We start from the raw sequence: 17,901 nt of genomic DNA on the forward strand, positions 1-17,901 counted from the left end.
CACAACTTCCTGTAAGGAGTGAGAGGTATTTGCTGAGACAATACCACACTGACAATGAGAAGACTACACAACTTCCTGTCAGGAGTAAGGGAAAAATGAAGGATATGCTGAAACACCACACTGACAATGAGAGGACTACACAACTTCATGTCTTAGGAGAGAGGGAGGAGCCTGTGAGCAGAAGAGACAACACCACACTATAGTAATAGCAGTATGCGCTTCAGAGGAAGTTGTGTAGTTCTTTCCAATCTGACCACAGTGCTCTCTGCTGACACCTCTGTCCATGTCAGGAACTGTCCAGAGCAGGATAGGTTTGCTATGGGGCATTTCCTCCTACTCTGGACAGTTCCTGACATGGACAGAGGTGTCAGCAGAGAGCACTGTGGTCAGACTGGAAAGATCTACACAACTTCCTGTGGAGCATACAGCAGCTGATAAGTGCTGGAAGGATAAAAAATGTTAAATAAAGGTTATTTACAAATCTGTTTAACTTTCTGTCACCAGTTGATCTGAAAAAAAAATTCCCTCCAAAATGTGCAGGAAAACAAAAAGGGGCGAGTAATATAATGACAAAATTTTTTTTTAATAATCAATAAATAAATAACATTAATGGGGCAGGTTTTTAAATACGTCCCACATTACTTTTGTAAAAAGGCCCCTTGAGATTGCAAAATAAGGACGTAGGTTTTTATTTGTAAAATTTTTTATTTATTTTTTTATTCTTTCAGGTAAAGAAAAAAAAAAACGCACCAGACAAAACTTATGTGTGATCCCAGCCTTAAAAAAATTGTGCAACAGCGTCACGAGTAAACTGCACAAATATTTTAGCTGCGCGGCTTTGTTATCGCGTGACACGTGTCGCCGTATAAACCCGACATAAGACGACATAATCATTAATTAAGGATGCGGCGGCGGATACGTTTATTCCCTCAATACGTTCATTCCCTCGTTCCGGAGACATTTACCGGGGGTTGAATACTTTTTCATTGCGTTGAAAATTAAACTTTTCCAAGTAAAAGTGAATTAACCCCCTCCCTGCCAGTTATACTGGCGTCTATCAGACATGGTACAGGACGCCTGGGGCGGCGCGGTCGCACGCGGTCTGGTTTTTCGTCTCTTTCTCGGGGTCGCCCTCGCCTTCTCCCTCCTTCCTGCTCTTTTTTCTTTCTTTCCTCCAGAAGCCGGAGGCAAAGCGCCATAGACCTGCTGAGTATCAGGATACCAGGGGAGGTGTTACCATAGCAACCGGCACCACGTGTGAGGAATACACGGATCTGGTAACCTAGCAACCAGGCGACGACCGTCCACGCTGTGACTCCCCTCACACATGTGTATGGCTGCACAATGTACTGCACTGTGTGCGAGCTATGGAAACGCTGGCGAACCCAGATCTACGGGATACAGACAATGATATATAAAGATGGAGCCTCACGGCACCGCGCAAAATAATTATGTTTTGTTTTTGGGGGAAAAAACGGAAATTACAGATTTTCAGCCCTTTTTTTATTTTTTTATTTTTTTTGCTTTTAGGGGACTTTTTGTTTAGTATTTTTAGACATATTTTTAGCCTCTGTTTTTGGGCTGTAGCATCAGGGACATGTCGGCCCTCGGCAGCACACAAATGGTTAATATATTTTCTCTTCCTACTGGACAGAACAATGTGACTAATAAATTAAAAAATTAAGTAATTAAACAATTAAGCACATCCCGAACACTGGTCCCCGACCCCTAGGGCATAAAAGAGCAGAGAAAGAGATTTATCAAAACCTGTCCAGAGGAAAAGTTGCTGAGTTGCCCATAGCAACCAATCAGATCGCTGCTTTCATTTTTAACAAGGCCTCTGCAAAATGAAAGCAGCAATCTGATTGGTTGCTATGGGCAACTGGGCCACTATTCCTCTGGACAGGTTTTGATAAATCTCCCCCCAATGGCCCTGATTTACTAAAGTCCGATCGACTTTTTTTCTTGGTTTATGCGCCAAAATTTTACACCGCACAACCTACACTTTTGAAAACACTCGGAGTATTTTTTTTTTATTTTTTTTACGAGAAAATGGGCGTGGCTAACCAAAAAATGGGCATGTTCCCGAAAAAAAGCAAAAATTACTTCCAAAATCACTCCTGAAAAAGTGCGAGTTTGCCTCACACAATAACCGCCAAGAGGACGAATGAAAATAAAAAAATGGAGTGATTTGTAACAAGGGACTGTCACGCCCCCTCCCATAGACTTGCATTAAGGGGACGGGCGTGACGGCCGGGGGGCGGAGTCCTGACGTCACGGACTTCCGTTCCCAGAGTCGCGACTCAGACCCTCCAGCGGTTCCGGTGAAAAAACAGGTGGGTGCCGCATGCAATAATGCGGGGGTCCCCAGCGGCGGGACCCCCGCGATCAGACATCTTATCCCCTATCCTTTGGTGGGAGTACCCCTTTAAAGTAACTTGTTTTCTAACCTGAAATAAACATGAATAACATTTTGAATCTTAATCCTTCCAGTATTTATTAGCGGTTGTATACTACAGAGGAAATGCTTGTCTTTTTGGACTTCTCTTCTGTCACGACCACAGTGCTCTCTGCTGACATCTCTGTTCATTTTAGGAACTGTCCAGAGCAGGAGAAAATCCCCATAGCAAACATATGCTGCTCTGGACAGTTCCTAAAATGAACAGAGAGGTCAGCAGAGAGCACTGTGCTTGTGAGAGAAGAGAAATCCAAAAAGAAAAGGATTTCCTCTGTAGTATACAGCCCCTAAAAAGTACTGGAAGGCTTAAGATTTTTTTTAATAGAAGTGATTTACAAATCTGTTTAACTTTCTGGCACCAGTTAATTTAAAATAATAATTGTTGTAATGTTTGAAGAATTATAACACATTAATACTTTTGATTCATGAAAACATTTTTAAACAAACAAGTCGAAAGCATTTTGACTCACATAACTATCGTATTTTTCGCCCTATAGGACGCACCGGCGTATAAGACATTTATAGGTGCAAAATCTAAAAAAATTAAGATTTTGAGCCCAATAGTGGTCTTCAACCTGCGGACCTCCAGATGTTGCAAAACTACAACTCCCAGCATGCCCGGACAGCCAACATGCTGGGAGTTGTAGTTTTGCAACATCTGGAGGTCCGCAGATTGAAGACCACTGCATAGGAGGTAATACTCACGTGTCCCCGCCGCTCCGGACCCGTCACCGCTGTCCTGGATGTCGCTCCATCGCTGTCCCCGTGTCCCCGTCGTTATGGAACGTCTCTGCTGCCGGCCGGGTATCCTCGCTCTCCGTCGCCGCCATCACGTCGTTATGCACGCCGATGCGCGTACGCGATGACGTGATGACGAGGAAGGAGAGCGCCGGCCATACAGGGGACTTTTTAACCAAATTAGTACGTTTATAATCCCTTTATTTTGATGACCTCTAACTTTTTTATTTTTCCGTATAAGTGGCGGTATGGGGGCTCATTTTTTGCGCCATGATCTGTACTTTTTTTTGATACCACATTTGCATATAAAAAACTTTTAATATATTTTTTATAATTTTTTTTTAAATAAAATGTATTAAAAAAGTAGGAATTTTGGACTTTTTTAATTTTTTTTCGTTCACGCCGTTCACCGTACGGGATCATTAACATTTTATTTTAATAGTCTGGACATTTACGCACGCGGCGATACCAAATATGTCTATAAAAAATGTTTTTTACGCTTTTTGGGGGTAAAATAGGAAAAAACGGACGTTTTACTTTTTTATTGGGGGAGGGGATTTTTCACTTTTTTTTTACTTTTACTTTTACATTTTTTTACATTTTTTTTTACACTTGAATAGTCCCCATAGGGGACTATTCATAGCAATACCATGATTGCTAATACTGATCTGTTCTATGTATAGGACATAGAACAGATCAGTATTATCGGTCATCTCCTGCTCTGGTCTGCTCGATCACAGACCAGAGCAGGAGACGCCGGGAGCCGCACGGAGGAAGGTGAGGGGACCTCCGTGCGGCGTTATGAATGATCGGATCCCCGCAGCAGCGCTGCGGGCGATCCGATCGTTCATTTAAATCGCGCACTGCCGCAGATGCCAGGATCTGTATTGATCCCGGCACCTGAGGGGTTAATGGCGGGTCCCTGGCTGCGATCAGCAGCCGGGATCAGCCGCGCATGACACGGGCATCGCTCCGATGCCCGCGGTTATGCTTAGGACGTAAATGTACGTCCTGGTGCGTTAATTACCACCTCACCAGGACGTACATTTACATCCTGCGTCCTTAAGGGGTTAAAGGGGTACTCCGGTGGAAAACTTTTTTTTTTTTTTTTTTTATCAACTGGTGCCAGAAAGTTAAACAGATTTGTAAATGACTTCTATTAAAAAATCTTAATCCTTCCAGTACTTTTTAGGGGCTGTATACTAAAGAGAAATCCAGAAAAAGAAATGCCTTTCCTGTGGTGTCCTGACCACAGTGCTCTCGTCTGACCTCTGCTGTCCATTTTAGGAACTGTCCAGAGAAGCATATGTTTGCTATGGGGATTGTCCCCAGTTCCTAAAATGGACAGCAGAGAGCACTGTGGTCAGGACATCACATTAAAGGCATTTCTTTTTTTGGATTTCTCTTTAGTATACAGCCCCTAAAAAGTACTGGAAGGATTAAGATTTTTAAATAGAAGTGATTTACAAATCTGTTTAACTTTCTGGCACCAGTTGATTTAAAAAAAAAAAGTTTTTCACGGTAGTACCCCTTTAACTATATATATACCACAGTACTGTCTATACCTCTGGGATTAGCAGGCACCCGGTCACTTGTTCCAGCGCATGTTACTTCTGAGAGGCCTCTAGAAGCGCATGCAGGCAGTGAAAGGGGTACTCCGCTGCTCAGCGTTTGGAACAAACGGTTCCCAACTCTGGAGCCGGCGTCGGGAGCTCGTGATGTCATAGCCCCGCCCCTGATGACATCACGTCACACCCCCTCAATGCAAGTCTATGTGAGGGGGCGTGGCACCTGCCACGCCCCTCCCGTAGACTTGCATTGAGGGGCGGGGCATGACATCATGAGGGGGCGGGGCTATGATTGTTCCAAAGGAGTACGGTAAGTATACAGTGCGGGGGGTCTAGTATCGGGACCTCTTAGTGCTCACGCTACTATGTAGCGACTTCCGTGTCGGCTCCCCGTGTTTCTGTACGGAGGAGAGATGCTGTTCATTTTAGGAACTGTCCAGAGCATCATATGTTTGCTCTGGGGATTTTCTCCTGCTCTGGACAGTTCCTAAAATGGACAGCAGAGGTCAGCAGAGAGCACTGTGGTCATGACATCAGAGAAATCTAAAAAGTAATACATTTCCTCTGTAGTATAAAGCCCCTAAAAAGTACTGGAAGGATTAAAAAATGTTAATAGAAGTAATTTACAAATCTGTTTAACTTTCTGGCACCAGTTCATTTAAAAAAAAAAGTTTTCCACAGGAGTACCCCTTTAAGAAGAAGTCTCCCTCGGGAGGGGACAAGCATAAGGGCTTTTGACATCAGCCTTTCTCAGTTTGCCTCAGTCTGGTCTCTAACATCTTCAGACTCAGGGTAACTTCTGTGATTTCGAGAGGCTATGCCTTGGAATTCAGAGTTCTCCCTCCAAACAGTTTTTTTGCTCAACAGAGGAAATGCTCAGGTCAACACTCTCATTTCAGAATTCCTTCAAAAAGGCGCTCTAGGATATGTTCCATCACATTAGAAGGGTTAAGGAGTTTATTCCAGAGGGCACTTGGAGACTGGTCATGGACCTAACCCTGAACTCTTTTATCATTAAGAAGATATTTAAAATGGAATCCAGCGAGATCTTTTGGCTACAATCGATTTGAGAGATGTTTACCTGCACATCCCGATCCTCAAATCTCACCGGAGTGGCTCTTCTAGTGGACCATCAGATTGTGCATCTTCAGTTCACTTGTCTCCCATTCCGCTTGTCTTCAGCCTCACGGGTGTTCACCAAAGGGGCAGTGGTCCTGGCTGCATATCTCAGGCTTAAAGGGGTAGTCCAGTGGTGAAAAACTTATCCCCTATCCTAAGCATAGGGGATAAGTTTGAGATCGCGGGGGGGTCCGACCGCTGGGGCCCCCTGCGATCTCTCTGTACTGGGGACAGGCTCTCCGGCCAGATAGCGGGTGTCGACCCCCGCACACAGCGGCGGCCGACACGCCCCCTCATTACATCTCAATGGCAGAGCCGGAGATTGCCGAAGACAGCGCTTCGGCTCTGCCATAGAGTTGTGTTGAGGGGGGTGTCGGCCGCCGCTTCGTGCGGAGGTCGACACGCCCCCTTCCCGCGGGCTTTCGGGGCTCCGTACAGGAGATCGCAGGGGGCCCCATCGGTCTGACCCCCCGCGATCTGCAACTTATCCCCTATCCTTAGGATAGGGGATAAGTTGTTCACCACTGGGTCACCACTGGACTACTCCTTTAAAGGAGTGAATCTGATTCCTTACCTGGACGATTGGCTGTTACTGCCCCACTCCAGGGAGCTACTCCTTCATCACATCCAGATTACCATCTCAGTTCTGGTGAATCACGGATTTCTTGTGAATTATCAGAAGTCCCAGCTATCACCTAACTCATTCAGCAGATTCCTACGGTTCAGAATCAACTCCACCTCCATGAGATTGTTCCTGTCAGAGGAGAGGATCCAGAAGTTCACTTCGGAGGTGACGAGGCTGATCAGTGTCTCTGAATTGAAGGTACATTCAACAATGACGTCTGCTCTGGATGCGGTCCCCTGGAGAAGAGCGCACATGAGACCTCTAAAACTGGACCTCCTTGCCCATTGGAACAGGAGACCTTGGGGATTAGACAAGCTAATGTCTATTTACGATGCCTCCAGACAAGATTTTACCTGGTAATTGCGTCCGGACAAGGTTTGTTCAGGAAGATCTTTGCTTCCCCTCAGGTTCTCCTAACCACGGATGCCTCTGCTAGCGGTTGGGGAGTGCATTTGGGTAACAATTTGGTCCAACGCAGATGGTCCAAGCGTGAGGCTTCCATGTCATCCAATCGAAGGGAGTTAAGAGCAGTCCGTCTTGCCTTGTCTCACTTTTCTTCTCTGTTGCAGGATCACAAGGTTCTCATTCAGTCAGACAACCTCCCTACGGCGTTCTATTTGAACAAGCAGGGTGGGACGAGATCGTCACAGATGATGGAGGAATGCAGGCTGCTGATAGCCTGGGCGGAAGACCATTTGACCAATCTCCATGCAATCGACACTCTGGGGTCCCTGAATTGCAGAGAGGATTTCCTCAGCAGGAAAGAAGTGAATCCAACAGTGTGGAGTCTGAACGACTCGATTTTCCAACAAATCGTCAAATCGTAGAGTTCAGATTACCGGAGATGGATGTGATGGCAACCAGGGCCAATAGGAAACTGTCTCTATTTTGCTCCATCTATTGCAGGGACCACCCAGATCATCTAGATGGCCTATCCTTCTCCTGGAGCAACAGGTTCCTCTATGCTTTTCCTCCCTGGCCATTGATTCCACCGATGCTGCTCAAGATCAAGGAGGACAAAGGGAAGGTGCTAGCGATTGGTTCCAACTTGCGTTAAGACTTTCGAAAGGCTTTCATTGGGAACTTCCAGTTCAACCAAACCTGCCATCCAGCAGTGCACAAGTTGAGACTAACAGCCTGGCTCCTGAGAGGACAACCCTCAGTTCTCAAGGGTTTTCAGAGGAGCTTATTGATCTGTTGGCTGCGTCAAGAAAAACCTTCAACTCTTAAAGTCTACTCAAGAATCTCTAAGATTTTCCAGTCTTGGTGCACTGATCATCATGTCAGTGACTCTGCCATATGTTATATTCTGCAATTCCTGAAGGAGGGATTTGATAAGGGTCTCACACTCTTCGATTTCAATTCTCTACCATCAACAACTTTCTTCAAGGAGCTTTCTCCAACAATCCGTTAGTCAACATGTTTTTTAAAGCAGTCTCCATTCTCAGACCTGCTGTGAATCCACCTGTTCCGTTGTGGGATCTACCATCAGTTCTTAAAGTTCTTTCATGTCATCCATTTGAACCCATCGACCAGGCAGACATTAAGTTTCTCTCTTGGAAGGTGCCTATTCAGGTAGCCATTACATCGGCAAAAAGAGTATCAGAACTTCAGGCGTTGTCTATTCAAGCCCCTTATCTGAGAAGACTTCCAGATTGCTTAATTTTACGACTGGATCTGTCTTCAGACCTAAAATTTGTTCATATTTGGTATCACCGCGTGTGGAATTGTCTGGACTATTAAAATATAATATTCTGTATGGTGAAGGGCGTAAACGGAGAGAAAAAAAAACAACAGAATTGTGTTTTTTGTTTTTTGTCACATCACATCCGACACAAAAATACCCCCAATGACTCAGAGCCCCATAAACTTTGTCTGAAATTTGTCCAGTAGAAACGGATGATCACCAAACTGATAAGTTCTGGATACTATGTTGCGAGTATGTGTAAAACAGCGTAAATGGGTACTCCGCTGCTAGACATCTTATCCTCTATCCAAAGGATAGGGGATAAGATGTCTGATCTCAGGGGTCCTGCTGCTGGGGCCCCCCACGATCTCCCGCAGCACCTGGCGTTTGTCCTACGACAGTGGTCGTGATGTAATGGCCACGCCCCCTCCATACATGTCTATTGGAGGGGGCGTCTTGTCCGACACGCCCCCTCCCATAGACATGAATGGAGGGGTCGTGGCATGATGTAACGAGGGGGCGTGGCTGTAGTGCCACGATCACGGCCTGCAACACCAAGCATTCAGTACAAATTGGACCGGAGAACCCCTTTAAGACTGTATCACAATATGGATTTGTGACATTTGCCGCCACCTTTGTGCGCATGCGCGCGACATCTTGTGTTTCCCCACCGCGCAACATCTCTCTTTGAGGACCAACATAGTGTTAAACCGGAATTGTTATTCTATCTTATGCAGTGCAGACATTCAATATTATTTTTTAATCAACATAAATGGGATTCTGTACATTGACTTTGAGCAGAATTTGGTCACTGCTCCTTTAATATTGTGCATAGTTTGCAGACTTTTTAGCGGATACGTTTCTTTGGTGTTTTAGTACGTGTCTGTGTGTCTGTGTGTCGTGTGTCTGTGTGTAGTGTGTCTGTGTGTCGTGTGTAGATGAAGGTGATTTTATGATGCACAAGATCATAATTTCTAATTTCTTAAGCTGAATTGGAGCTGAACCAAAGTAACACTGAAGAACTCCAGTCCACTTATTGTGAACAAGATGCGACACTTCACTATAAAAAGTGCGTCCAGAAGACGTTCCCCAAATTAACAGTGAGGATCGGGAAGCAGGATGGGAATATACTGGCCTAGTGGAAATGAAGCTGTATGATATTACACCAGTAGGGGGAGCTGTATGATATTACACCAGTAGGAGGAGCTGTATGATATTACACCAGGGGGAGGAGCTGTATGATATTACACCAGGAGGAGGAGCTGTATGATATTACACCAGGAGGAGGAGCTGTATTATATTACACGAGGGGGAGGAGCTGTATGATATTACACAAGTAGGAGGAGCTGCATCATGTTACACCAGGAGGAGGAGCTGCATAATATTACACCAGTAGGAGGAGCTGTATAATATTACACCAGGGGGAGGAGCTGTATGATATTACACCAGGAGGAGGAGCTGTATGATATTACGCCAGTAGGAGGAGCTGTATCATATTACACCAGTAGGAGTAACTGTATGATATTACACCAGGGGGAGGAGCTGTATGATATTACACCAGTAGGAGGAGCTGTGAGATAATACACCAGTAGGAGGAGCTGTATGATATTACACCAGGAGGAGGAGCTGTATGACATTACACCAGTAGGAGGAGCTGTATGATATTACACCAGGAGGAGGAGCTGTATGATATTACACCAGGAGGAGGAGCTGTGTCATATTACACCAGGAGGAGGAGCTGTATGACATTACACCAGGAAGAGGAGCTGTATGATATCACACCAGGAGGAGGAGCTGTGTCATATTACACCAGTAGGAGGAGCTGTATGATATTACACCAGGGGGAGGAGCTGTATGATATTACACCAGGAGGAGGATCTGTATGATATTACACCAGGAGGAGGAGCTGTATGATATGACACCAGTAGGAGGAGCTGTGTGATAATACACCAGTAGGAGGAGCTGTGTGATATTACACCAGTAGGAGGAGCTGTATGATATTAAACCAGTAGGAGGAGCTGTATGATATTAAACCAGTAGGAGGAGCTGTAAGATATTACACCAGGAGGAGGAGCTGTATGATATTACACCAGAAGGAGGAGCTGTATGATATTACACAAGTAGGAGGAGCTGTATGCTATTACACCAGGAGGAGGAGCTGTATGATATTACACCAGTAGGAGGAGCTGTATGATATTACACCAGGGGGAGGAGCTGTATGATATTACACCAGGAGGAGGAGCTGTATGATATTACACCAGGAGGACGAGCTGTATGATATTACACCAGTAGGAGGAGCTGTATGATATTACACCAGGAGGACGAGCTGTATGATATTACACCAGTAGGAGGAGCTGTATGATATTACACCAGGAGGAGGAGCTGTGTCATATTACACCAGGAGGAGGAGCTGTATGATATTACACCAGGAGGAGGAGCTGTATGATATTACACCAGGAGGACGAGCTGTATGATATTACACCAGTAGGAGGAGCTGTATGATATTACACCAGGAGGACGAGCTGTATGATATTACACCAGTAGGAGGAGCTGTATGATATTACACCAGGAGGAGGAGCTGTGTCATATTACACCAGGAGGAGGAGCTGTATGACATTACACCAGTAGGAGGAGCTGTATGATATTACACCAGGAGGAGGAGCTGTATGATATTACACCAGGAGGACGAGCTGTATGATATTACACCAGTAGGAGGAGCTGTGTGATAATACACCAGTAGGAGGAGCTGTATGATATTATACCAGGAGGAGGAGCTGTGTCATATTACACCAGGAGGAGGAGCTGTATGACATTACACCAGTAGGAGGAGCTGTATGATATTACACCAGGAGGAGGAGCTGTATCATATTACACCAGGAGGAGGAGCTGCATAATATTACACCAGTAGGAGGAGCTGTATGATATTACACCAGGGGGAGGAGCTATATGATATTACACCAGGAGGAGGAGCTGTATGATATTACACCAGGAGGAGGAGCTGTATGATATTACGCCAGTAGGAGGAGCTGTATCATATTACACCAGTAGGAGTAACTGTATGATATTACACCAGGGGGAGGAGCTGTATGATATTACACCAGTAGGAGGAGCTGTGAGATAATACACCAGTAGGAGGAGCTGTATGATATTACACCAGGAGGAGGAGCTGTATGACATTACACCAGTAGGAGGAGCTGTATGATATTACACCAGGAGGAGGAGCTGTATGATATTACACCAGTAGGAGGAGCTGTGTCATATTACACCAGGAGGAGGAGCTGTATGACATTACACCAGGAAGAGGAGCTGTATGATATCACACCAGGAGGAGGAGCTGTGTCATATTACACCAGTAGGAGGAGCTGTATGATATTACACCAGGGGGAGGAGCTGTATGATATTACACCAGGAGGAGGATCTGTATGATATTACACCAGGAGGAGGAGCTGTATGATATGACACCAGTAGGAGGAGCTGTGTGATAATACACCAGTAGGAGGAGCTGTATGATATTACACCAGTAGGAGGAGCTGTATGATATTAAACCAGTAGGAGGAGCTGTATGATATTAAACCAGTAGGAGGAGCTGTAAGATATTACACCAGGAGGAGGAGCTGTATGATATTACACCAGAAGGAGGAGCTGTATGATATTACACCAGTAGGAGGAGCTGTATGCTATTACACCAGGAGGAGGAGCTGTATGATATTACACCAGGAGGAGGAGCTGTATGATATTACATCAGTAGGAGGAGCTGTAAGATATTACACAAGGAGGAGGAGCTGTATGATATTACACCCCTAGGTGAAGCTGTAAGATATTACACCAGGAGGAGGAGCTGTATGATATTACACAAGGAGGAGGAGCTGTATGATATTACACAAGGAGGAGGAGCTGTATGATATTACACTAGTAGGAGGAGCTGTATGATATTACACTAGTAGGAGGAGCTGTATGATATTACACCAGTAGGAGGAGCTGTATGATATTACACCAGGAGGAGGAGCTGTATGATATTACACCAGGAGGAGGATCTGTATGATATTACACCAGGAGGGGGAGCTGTATGATATTACACCAGTGGGAGGAGCTGTATGATATTACACCAGTAGGAGGATCTGCATGATATTACACCAGTAGGAGGATCTGTATAATATTACACCAGTAGGAGGAGCTGTATGATATTACACCAGTAGGAGGAGCTGTATGATATTACACCAGTAGGAGGAGCTGTATGATATTAAACCAGTAGGAGGAGCTGTATGATATTACACAAGTAGCAGGAGCTGTATGATATTACACCAGTAGGAGGAGCTGTATGATATTAAACCAGTAGGAGGAGCTGTATGATATTACACCAGTAGGAGGAGCTGTATGATATTAAACCAGTAGGAGGAGCTGTATGATATTACACAAGTAGGAGGAGCTGTATGATATTACACCAGTAGGAGGAGCTGTATGATATTAAACCAGTAGGAGGAGCTGTATGATATTACACCAGTAGGAGGAGCTGTATGATATTAAAACAGGAGGAGGAGCTGTATGATATTACACCAGTAGGAGGAGCTGTATGATATTACACCAGTAGGAGGAGCTGTATGATATTACACAAGGAACAGGATCTGTATGATATTACACCAGCAGGAGGTGCTGTGTGATATTACACCAGTAGGAGGAGCTGTATGATATCACACCAGTAGGAGGAGCTGTATGATATTACACCAGTAGAAGGAGCTGTATGATATGACACCAGTAGGAGGAGCTGTATGATATTAAACCAGTAGGAGGAGCTGTATGATATTACACCAGTAGGAGGAGCTGTATGATATTACACCAGTAGGAGGAGCTGTATGCTATTACACCAGGAGGAGGAGCTGTATGATATGACACCAGTAGGAGGAGCTGTATGATATTAAACCAGTAGGAGAAGCTGTATGATATTACACCAGTAGGAGGAGCTGTATGATATTAAACCAATAGGAGGAGCTGTATGATATTACACCAGGAACAGGATCTGTATGATATTACACCAGCAGGAGGTGCTGTGTGATATTACACCAGTAGGAGGAGCTGTATGATATCACACCAGTAGGAGGAGCTGTATGATATTACACAAGTAGGAGGAGCTGTATGATATTACACCAGTAGGAGGAGCTGTATGATATTAAACCAGGAGGAGGAGCTGTATGATATTACACCAGGAACAGGATCTGTATGATATTACACCAGTTGGAGGTGCTGTGTGATATTACATCAGTAGGAGGAGCTGTATGATATCACACCAGTAGGAGGAGCTGTATGATATGACACCAGTAGGAGGAGCTGTATGATATTACACCAGTAGGAGGAGCTGTATGATATTACACCAGTAGGAGGAGCTGTATGATATTAAACCAGTAGGAGGAGCTGTATGATATTACACCAGTAGGAGGAGCTGTATGATATTAAACCAGTAGGAGGAGCTGTATGATATTACACAAGTAGGAGGAGCTGTATGATATTACACCAGTAGGAGGAGCTGTATGATATTAAACCAGTAGGAGGAGCTGCATGATATTACACCAGTAGGAGGAGCTGTATGATATTAAACCAGGAGGAGGAGCTGTATGATATTACACCAGGAACAGGATCTGTATGATATTACACCAGCAGGAGGTGCTGTGTGATATTACACCAGTAGGAGGAGCTGTATGATATCACACCAGTAGGAGGAGCTGTATGATATGACACCAGTAGGAGGAGCTGTATGATATTACACCAGTAGGAGGAGCTGTATGATATGACACCAGTAGGAGGAGCTGTATAAAATTACACCAGTTGGAGGAGGTGCTGAATGATATTACACAAGGAGGAGGAGCTTTATGATATTACACTAGTAGGAGGAGCTGTATGATAATACACCAGGAGGAGGAGCTGTATGATTTTACACCAGTAGGAGGAGCTGTATGATATTACACCAGTAAGAGGAGCTGTATGATATTAAACCAGTAGGAGGAGCTGTATGATATTACACAAGTAGGAGGAGCTGTATGATATTACACCAGTAGGAGGAGCTGTATGATATTAAACCAGTAGGAGGAGCTGTATGATATTAAACCAGTAGGAGGAGCTGTATGATATTACACCAGTAGGAGGAGCTGTATGATATTAAACCAGTAGGAGGAGCTGTATGATATTACACCAGTAGGAGGAGCTGTATGATATTAAAACAGGAGGAGGAGCTGTATGATATTACACCAGTAGGAGGAGCTGTATGATATTTCACCAGTAGGAGGAGCTGTATGATATTACACAAGGAACAGGATCTGTATGATATTACACCAGCAGGAGGTGCTGTGTGATATTACACCAGTAGGAGGAGCTGTATGATATCACACCAGTAGGAGGAGCTGTATGATATTACACCAGTAGGAGGAGCTGTATGATATGACACCAGTAGGAGGAGCTGTATGATATTAAACCAGTAGGAGGAGCTGTATGATATTACACCAGTAGGAGGAGCTGTATGATATTACACCAGTAGGAGGAGCTGTATGCTATTACACCAGGAGGAGGAGCTGTATGATATGACACCAGTAGGAGGAGCTGTATGATATTAAACCAGTAGGAGAAGCTGTATGATATTACACCAGTAGGAGGAGCTGTATGATATTAAACCAATAGGAGGAGCTGTATGATATTACACCAGGAACAGGATCTGTATGATATTACACCAGCAGGAGGTGCTGTGTGATATTACACCAGTAGGAGGAGCTGTATGATATTACACCAGTAGGAGGAGCTGTATGATATTACACCAGTAGGAGGAGCTGTATGATATTAAACCAGGAGGAGGAGCTGTATGATATTACACCAGGAACAGGATCTGTATGATATTACACCAGTTGGAGGTGCTGTGTGATATTACATCAGTAGGAGGAGCTGTATGATATGACACCAGTAGGAGGAGCTGTATGATATTACACCAGTAGGAGGAGCTGTATGATATTACACCAGTAGGAGGAGCTGTATGATATGACACCAGTAGGAGGAGCTGTATAAAATTACACCAGTTGGAGGAGGTGCTGAATGATATTACACCACGAGGAGGAGCTTTATGATATTACACTAGTAGGAGGAGCTGTATGATAATACACCAGTAGGAGGAGCTGTATGATTTTACACCAGTAGGAGGAGCTGTATGAAATTACACCAGTAGGAGGAGCTGTATGATATGACACCAGTAGGAGGAGCTGTATGATATTAAACCAGTAGGAGGAGCTGTATGATATTACACCAGTAGGAGGAGCTGTATGATATGACACCAGTAGGAGGAGCTGTATGATATTAAACCAGTAGGAGGAGCTGTATGATATTACACCAGTAGGAGGAGCTGTATGATATTAAACCAATAGGAGGAGCTGTATGATATTACACCAGGAACAGGATCTGTATGATATTACACCAGCAGGAGGTGCTGTGTGATATTACACCAGTAGGAGGAGCTGTATGATATCACTCCAGTAGGAGGAGCTGTATGATATTACACAAGTAGGAGGAGCTGTATGATATTACACCAGTAGGAGGAGCTGTATGATATTAAACCAGTAGGAGGAGCTGTATGATATTACACCAGTAGGAGGAGCTGTATGATATTAAACCAGTAGGAGGAGCTGTATGATATTACACAAGTAGGAGGAGCTGTATGATATTACACCAGTAGGAGGAGCTGTATGATATTAAACCAGTAGGAGGAGCTGCATGATATTACACCAGTAGGAGGAGCTGTATGATATTAAACCAGGAGGAGGAGCTGTATGATATTACACCAGGAACAGGATCTGTATGATATTACACCAGCAGGAGGTGCTGTGTGATATTACACCAGTAGGAGGAGCTGTATGATATCACACCAGTAGGAGGAGCTGTATGATATGACACCAGTAGGAGGAGCTGTATGATATTACACCAGTAGGAGGAGCTGTATGATATGACACCAGTAGGAGGAGCTGTATAAAATTACACCAGTTGGAGGAGGTGCTGAATGATATTACACAAGGAGGAGGAGCTTTATGATATTACACTAGTAGGAGGAGCTGTATGATAATACACCAGGAGGAGGAGCTGTATGATTTTACACCAGGAGGAGGAGCTGTATGATATTACACCAGTAGGAGGAGCTGTATGATATCACACCAGTAGGAGGAGCTGTATGATATTACAGCAGTAGGAGGAGCTGTATGATATGACACCAGTAGGAGGAGCTGTATAAAATTACACCAGTTGGAGGAGGTGCTGAATGATATTACACCAGGAGGAGGAGCTGTATGAAATTACACCAGGAACAGGATCTGTATGATATTACACCAGCAGGAGGTGCTGTGTGATATTACACCAGTAGGAGGAGCTGTATGATATCACACCAGTAGGAGGAGCTGTATGATATGACACCAGTAGGAGGAGCTGTATGATATTACACCAGTAGGAGGAGCTGTATGATATTACTCAAGTAGGAGGAGCTGTATGATATTACACCAGTAGGAGGAGCTGTATGATATTACACCAGTAGGAGGAGCTGTATGATATTAAACCAGTAGGAGGAGCTGTATGATATTACACCAGTAGGAGGAGCTGTATGATATGACACCAGTAGGAGGAGCTGTATGATATTAAACCAGTAGGAGGAGCTGTATGATATTACACCAGTAGGAGGAGCTGTATGATATTACACCAGTAGGAGGAGCTGTATGATATTACACCAGTAGGAGGAGCTGTATGATATTACACCAGTAGGAGGAGCTGTATGCTATTACACCAGGAGGAGGAGCTGTATGATATGACACCAGTAGGAGGAGCTGTATGATATTAAACCAGTAGGAGGAGCTGTATGATATTACACCAGTAGGAGGAGCTGTATGATATTAAACCAGGAGGAGGAGCTGTATGATATTACACCAGGAACAGGATCTGTATGATATTACACCAGCAGGAGGTGCTGTGTGATATTACACCAGTAGGGGGAGCTGTATGATATCACACCAGTAGGAGGAGCTGTATGATATTACACAAGTAGGAGGAGCTGTATGATATTAAACCAGTAGGAGGAGCTGTATGATATTACACAAGTAGGAGGAGCTGTATGATATTAAACCAGTAGGAGGAGCTGTATGATATTACACCAGTAGGAGGAGCTGTATGATATTAAACCAGTAGGAGGAGCTGTATGATATTACACAAGTAGGAGGAGCTGTATGATATTACACCAGTAGGAGGAGCTGAATGATATTAAACCAGTAGGAGGAGCTGCATGATATTACACCAGTAGGAGGAGCTGTATGATATTAAACCAGGAGGAGGAGCTGTATGATATTACACCAGGAACAGGATCTGTATGATATTACACCAGCAGGAGGTGCTGTATGATATGACACCAGTAGGAGGAGCTGTATGATATGACACCAGTAGGAGGAGCTGTATGATATTACACCAGTAGGAGGAGCTGTATGATATGACACCAGTAGGAGGAGCTGTATAAAATTACACCAGTTGGAGGAGGTGCTGAATGATATTACACAAGGAGGAGGAGCTTTATGATATTACACTAGTAGGAGGAGCTGTATGATAATACACCAGGAGGAGGAGCTGTATGATTTTACACCAGGAGGAGGAGCTGTATGATATTACACCAGTAGGAGGAGCTGTATGATATCACACCAGTAGGAGGAGC

At 44.5% G+C, this 17,901-nt stretch overlaps 1 long non-coding RNA gene across 1 annotated transcript in view; it reads left to right on the forward strand.

Annotated features, from left to right (window-relative positions):
- The first annotated feature begins 1,894 nt into the window (after positions 1 to 1,894).
- The window catches only part of LOC130296730 (uncharacterized), a 38,753-nt gene continuing 22,746 nt past the window's right edge, over positions 1,895 to 17,901 (forward strand). The window contains exon 1 of the long non-coding RNA XR_008849270.1: positions 1,895 to 2,336. This is a non-coding gene — a long non-coding RNA (uncharacterized LOC130296730). The remainder of the gene's footprint in view (positions 2,337 to 17,901) is intronic.

Source organism: Hyla sarda, chromosome 12 (assembly GCF_029499605.1).
Source record: "Hyla sarda isolate aHylSar1 chromosome 12, aHylSar1.hap1, whole genome shotgun sequence".
Lineage (NCBI taxonomy): Eukaryota > Metazoa > Chordata > Amphibia > Anura > Hylidae > Hyla > Hyla sarda.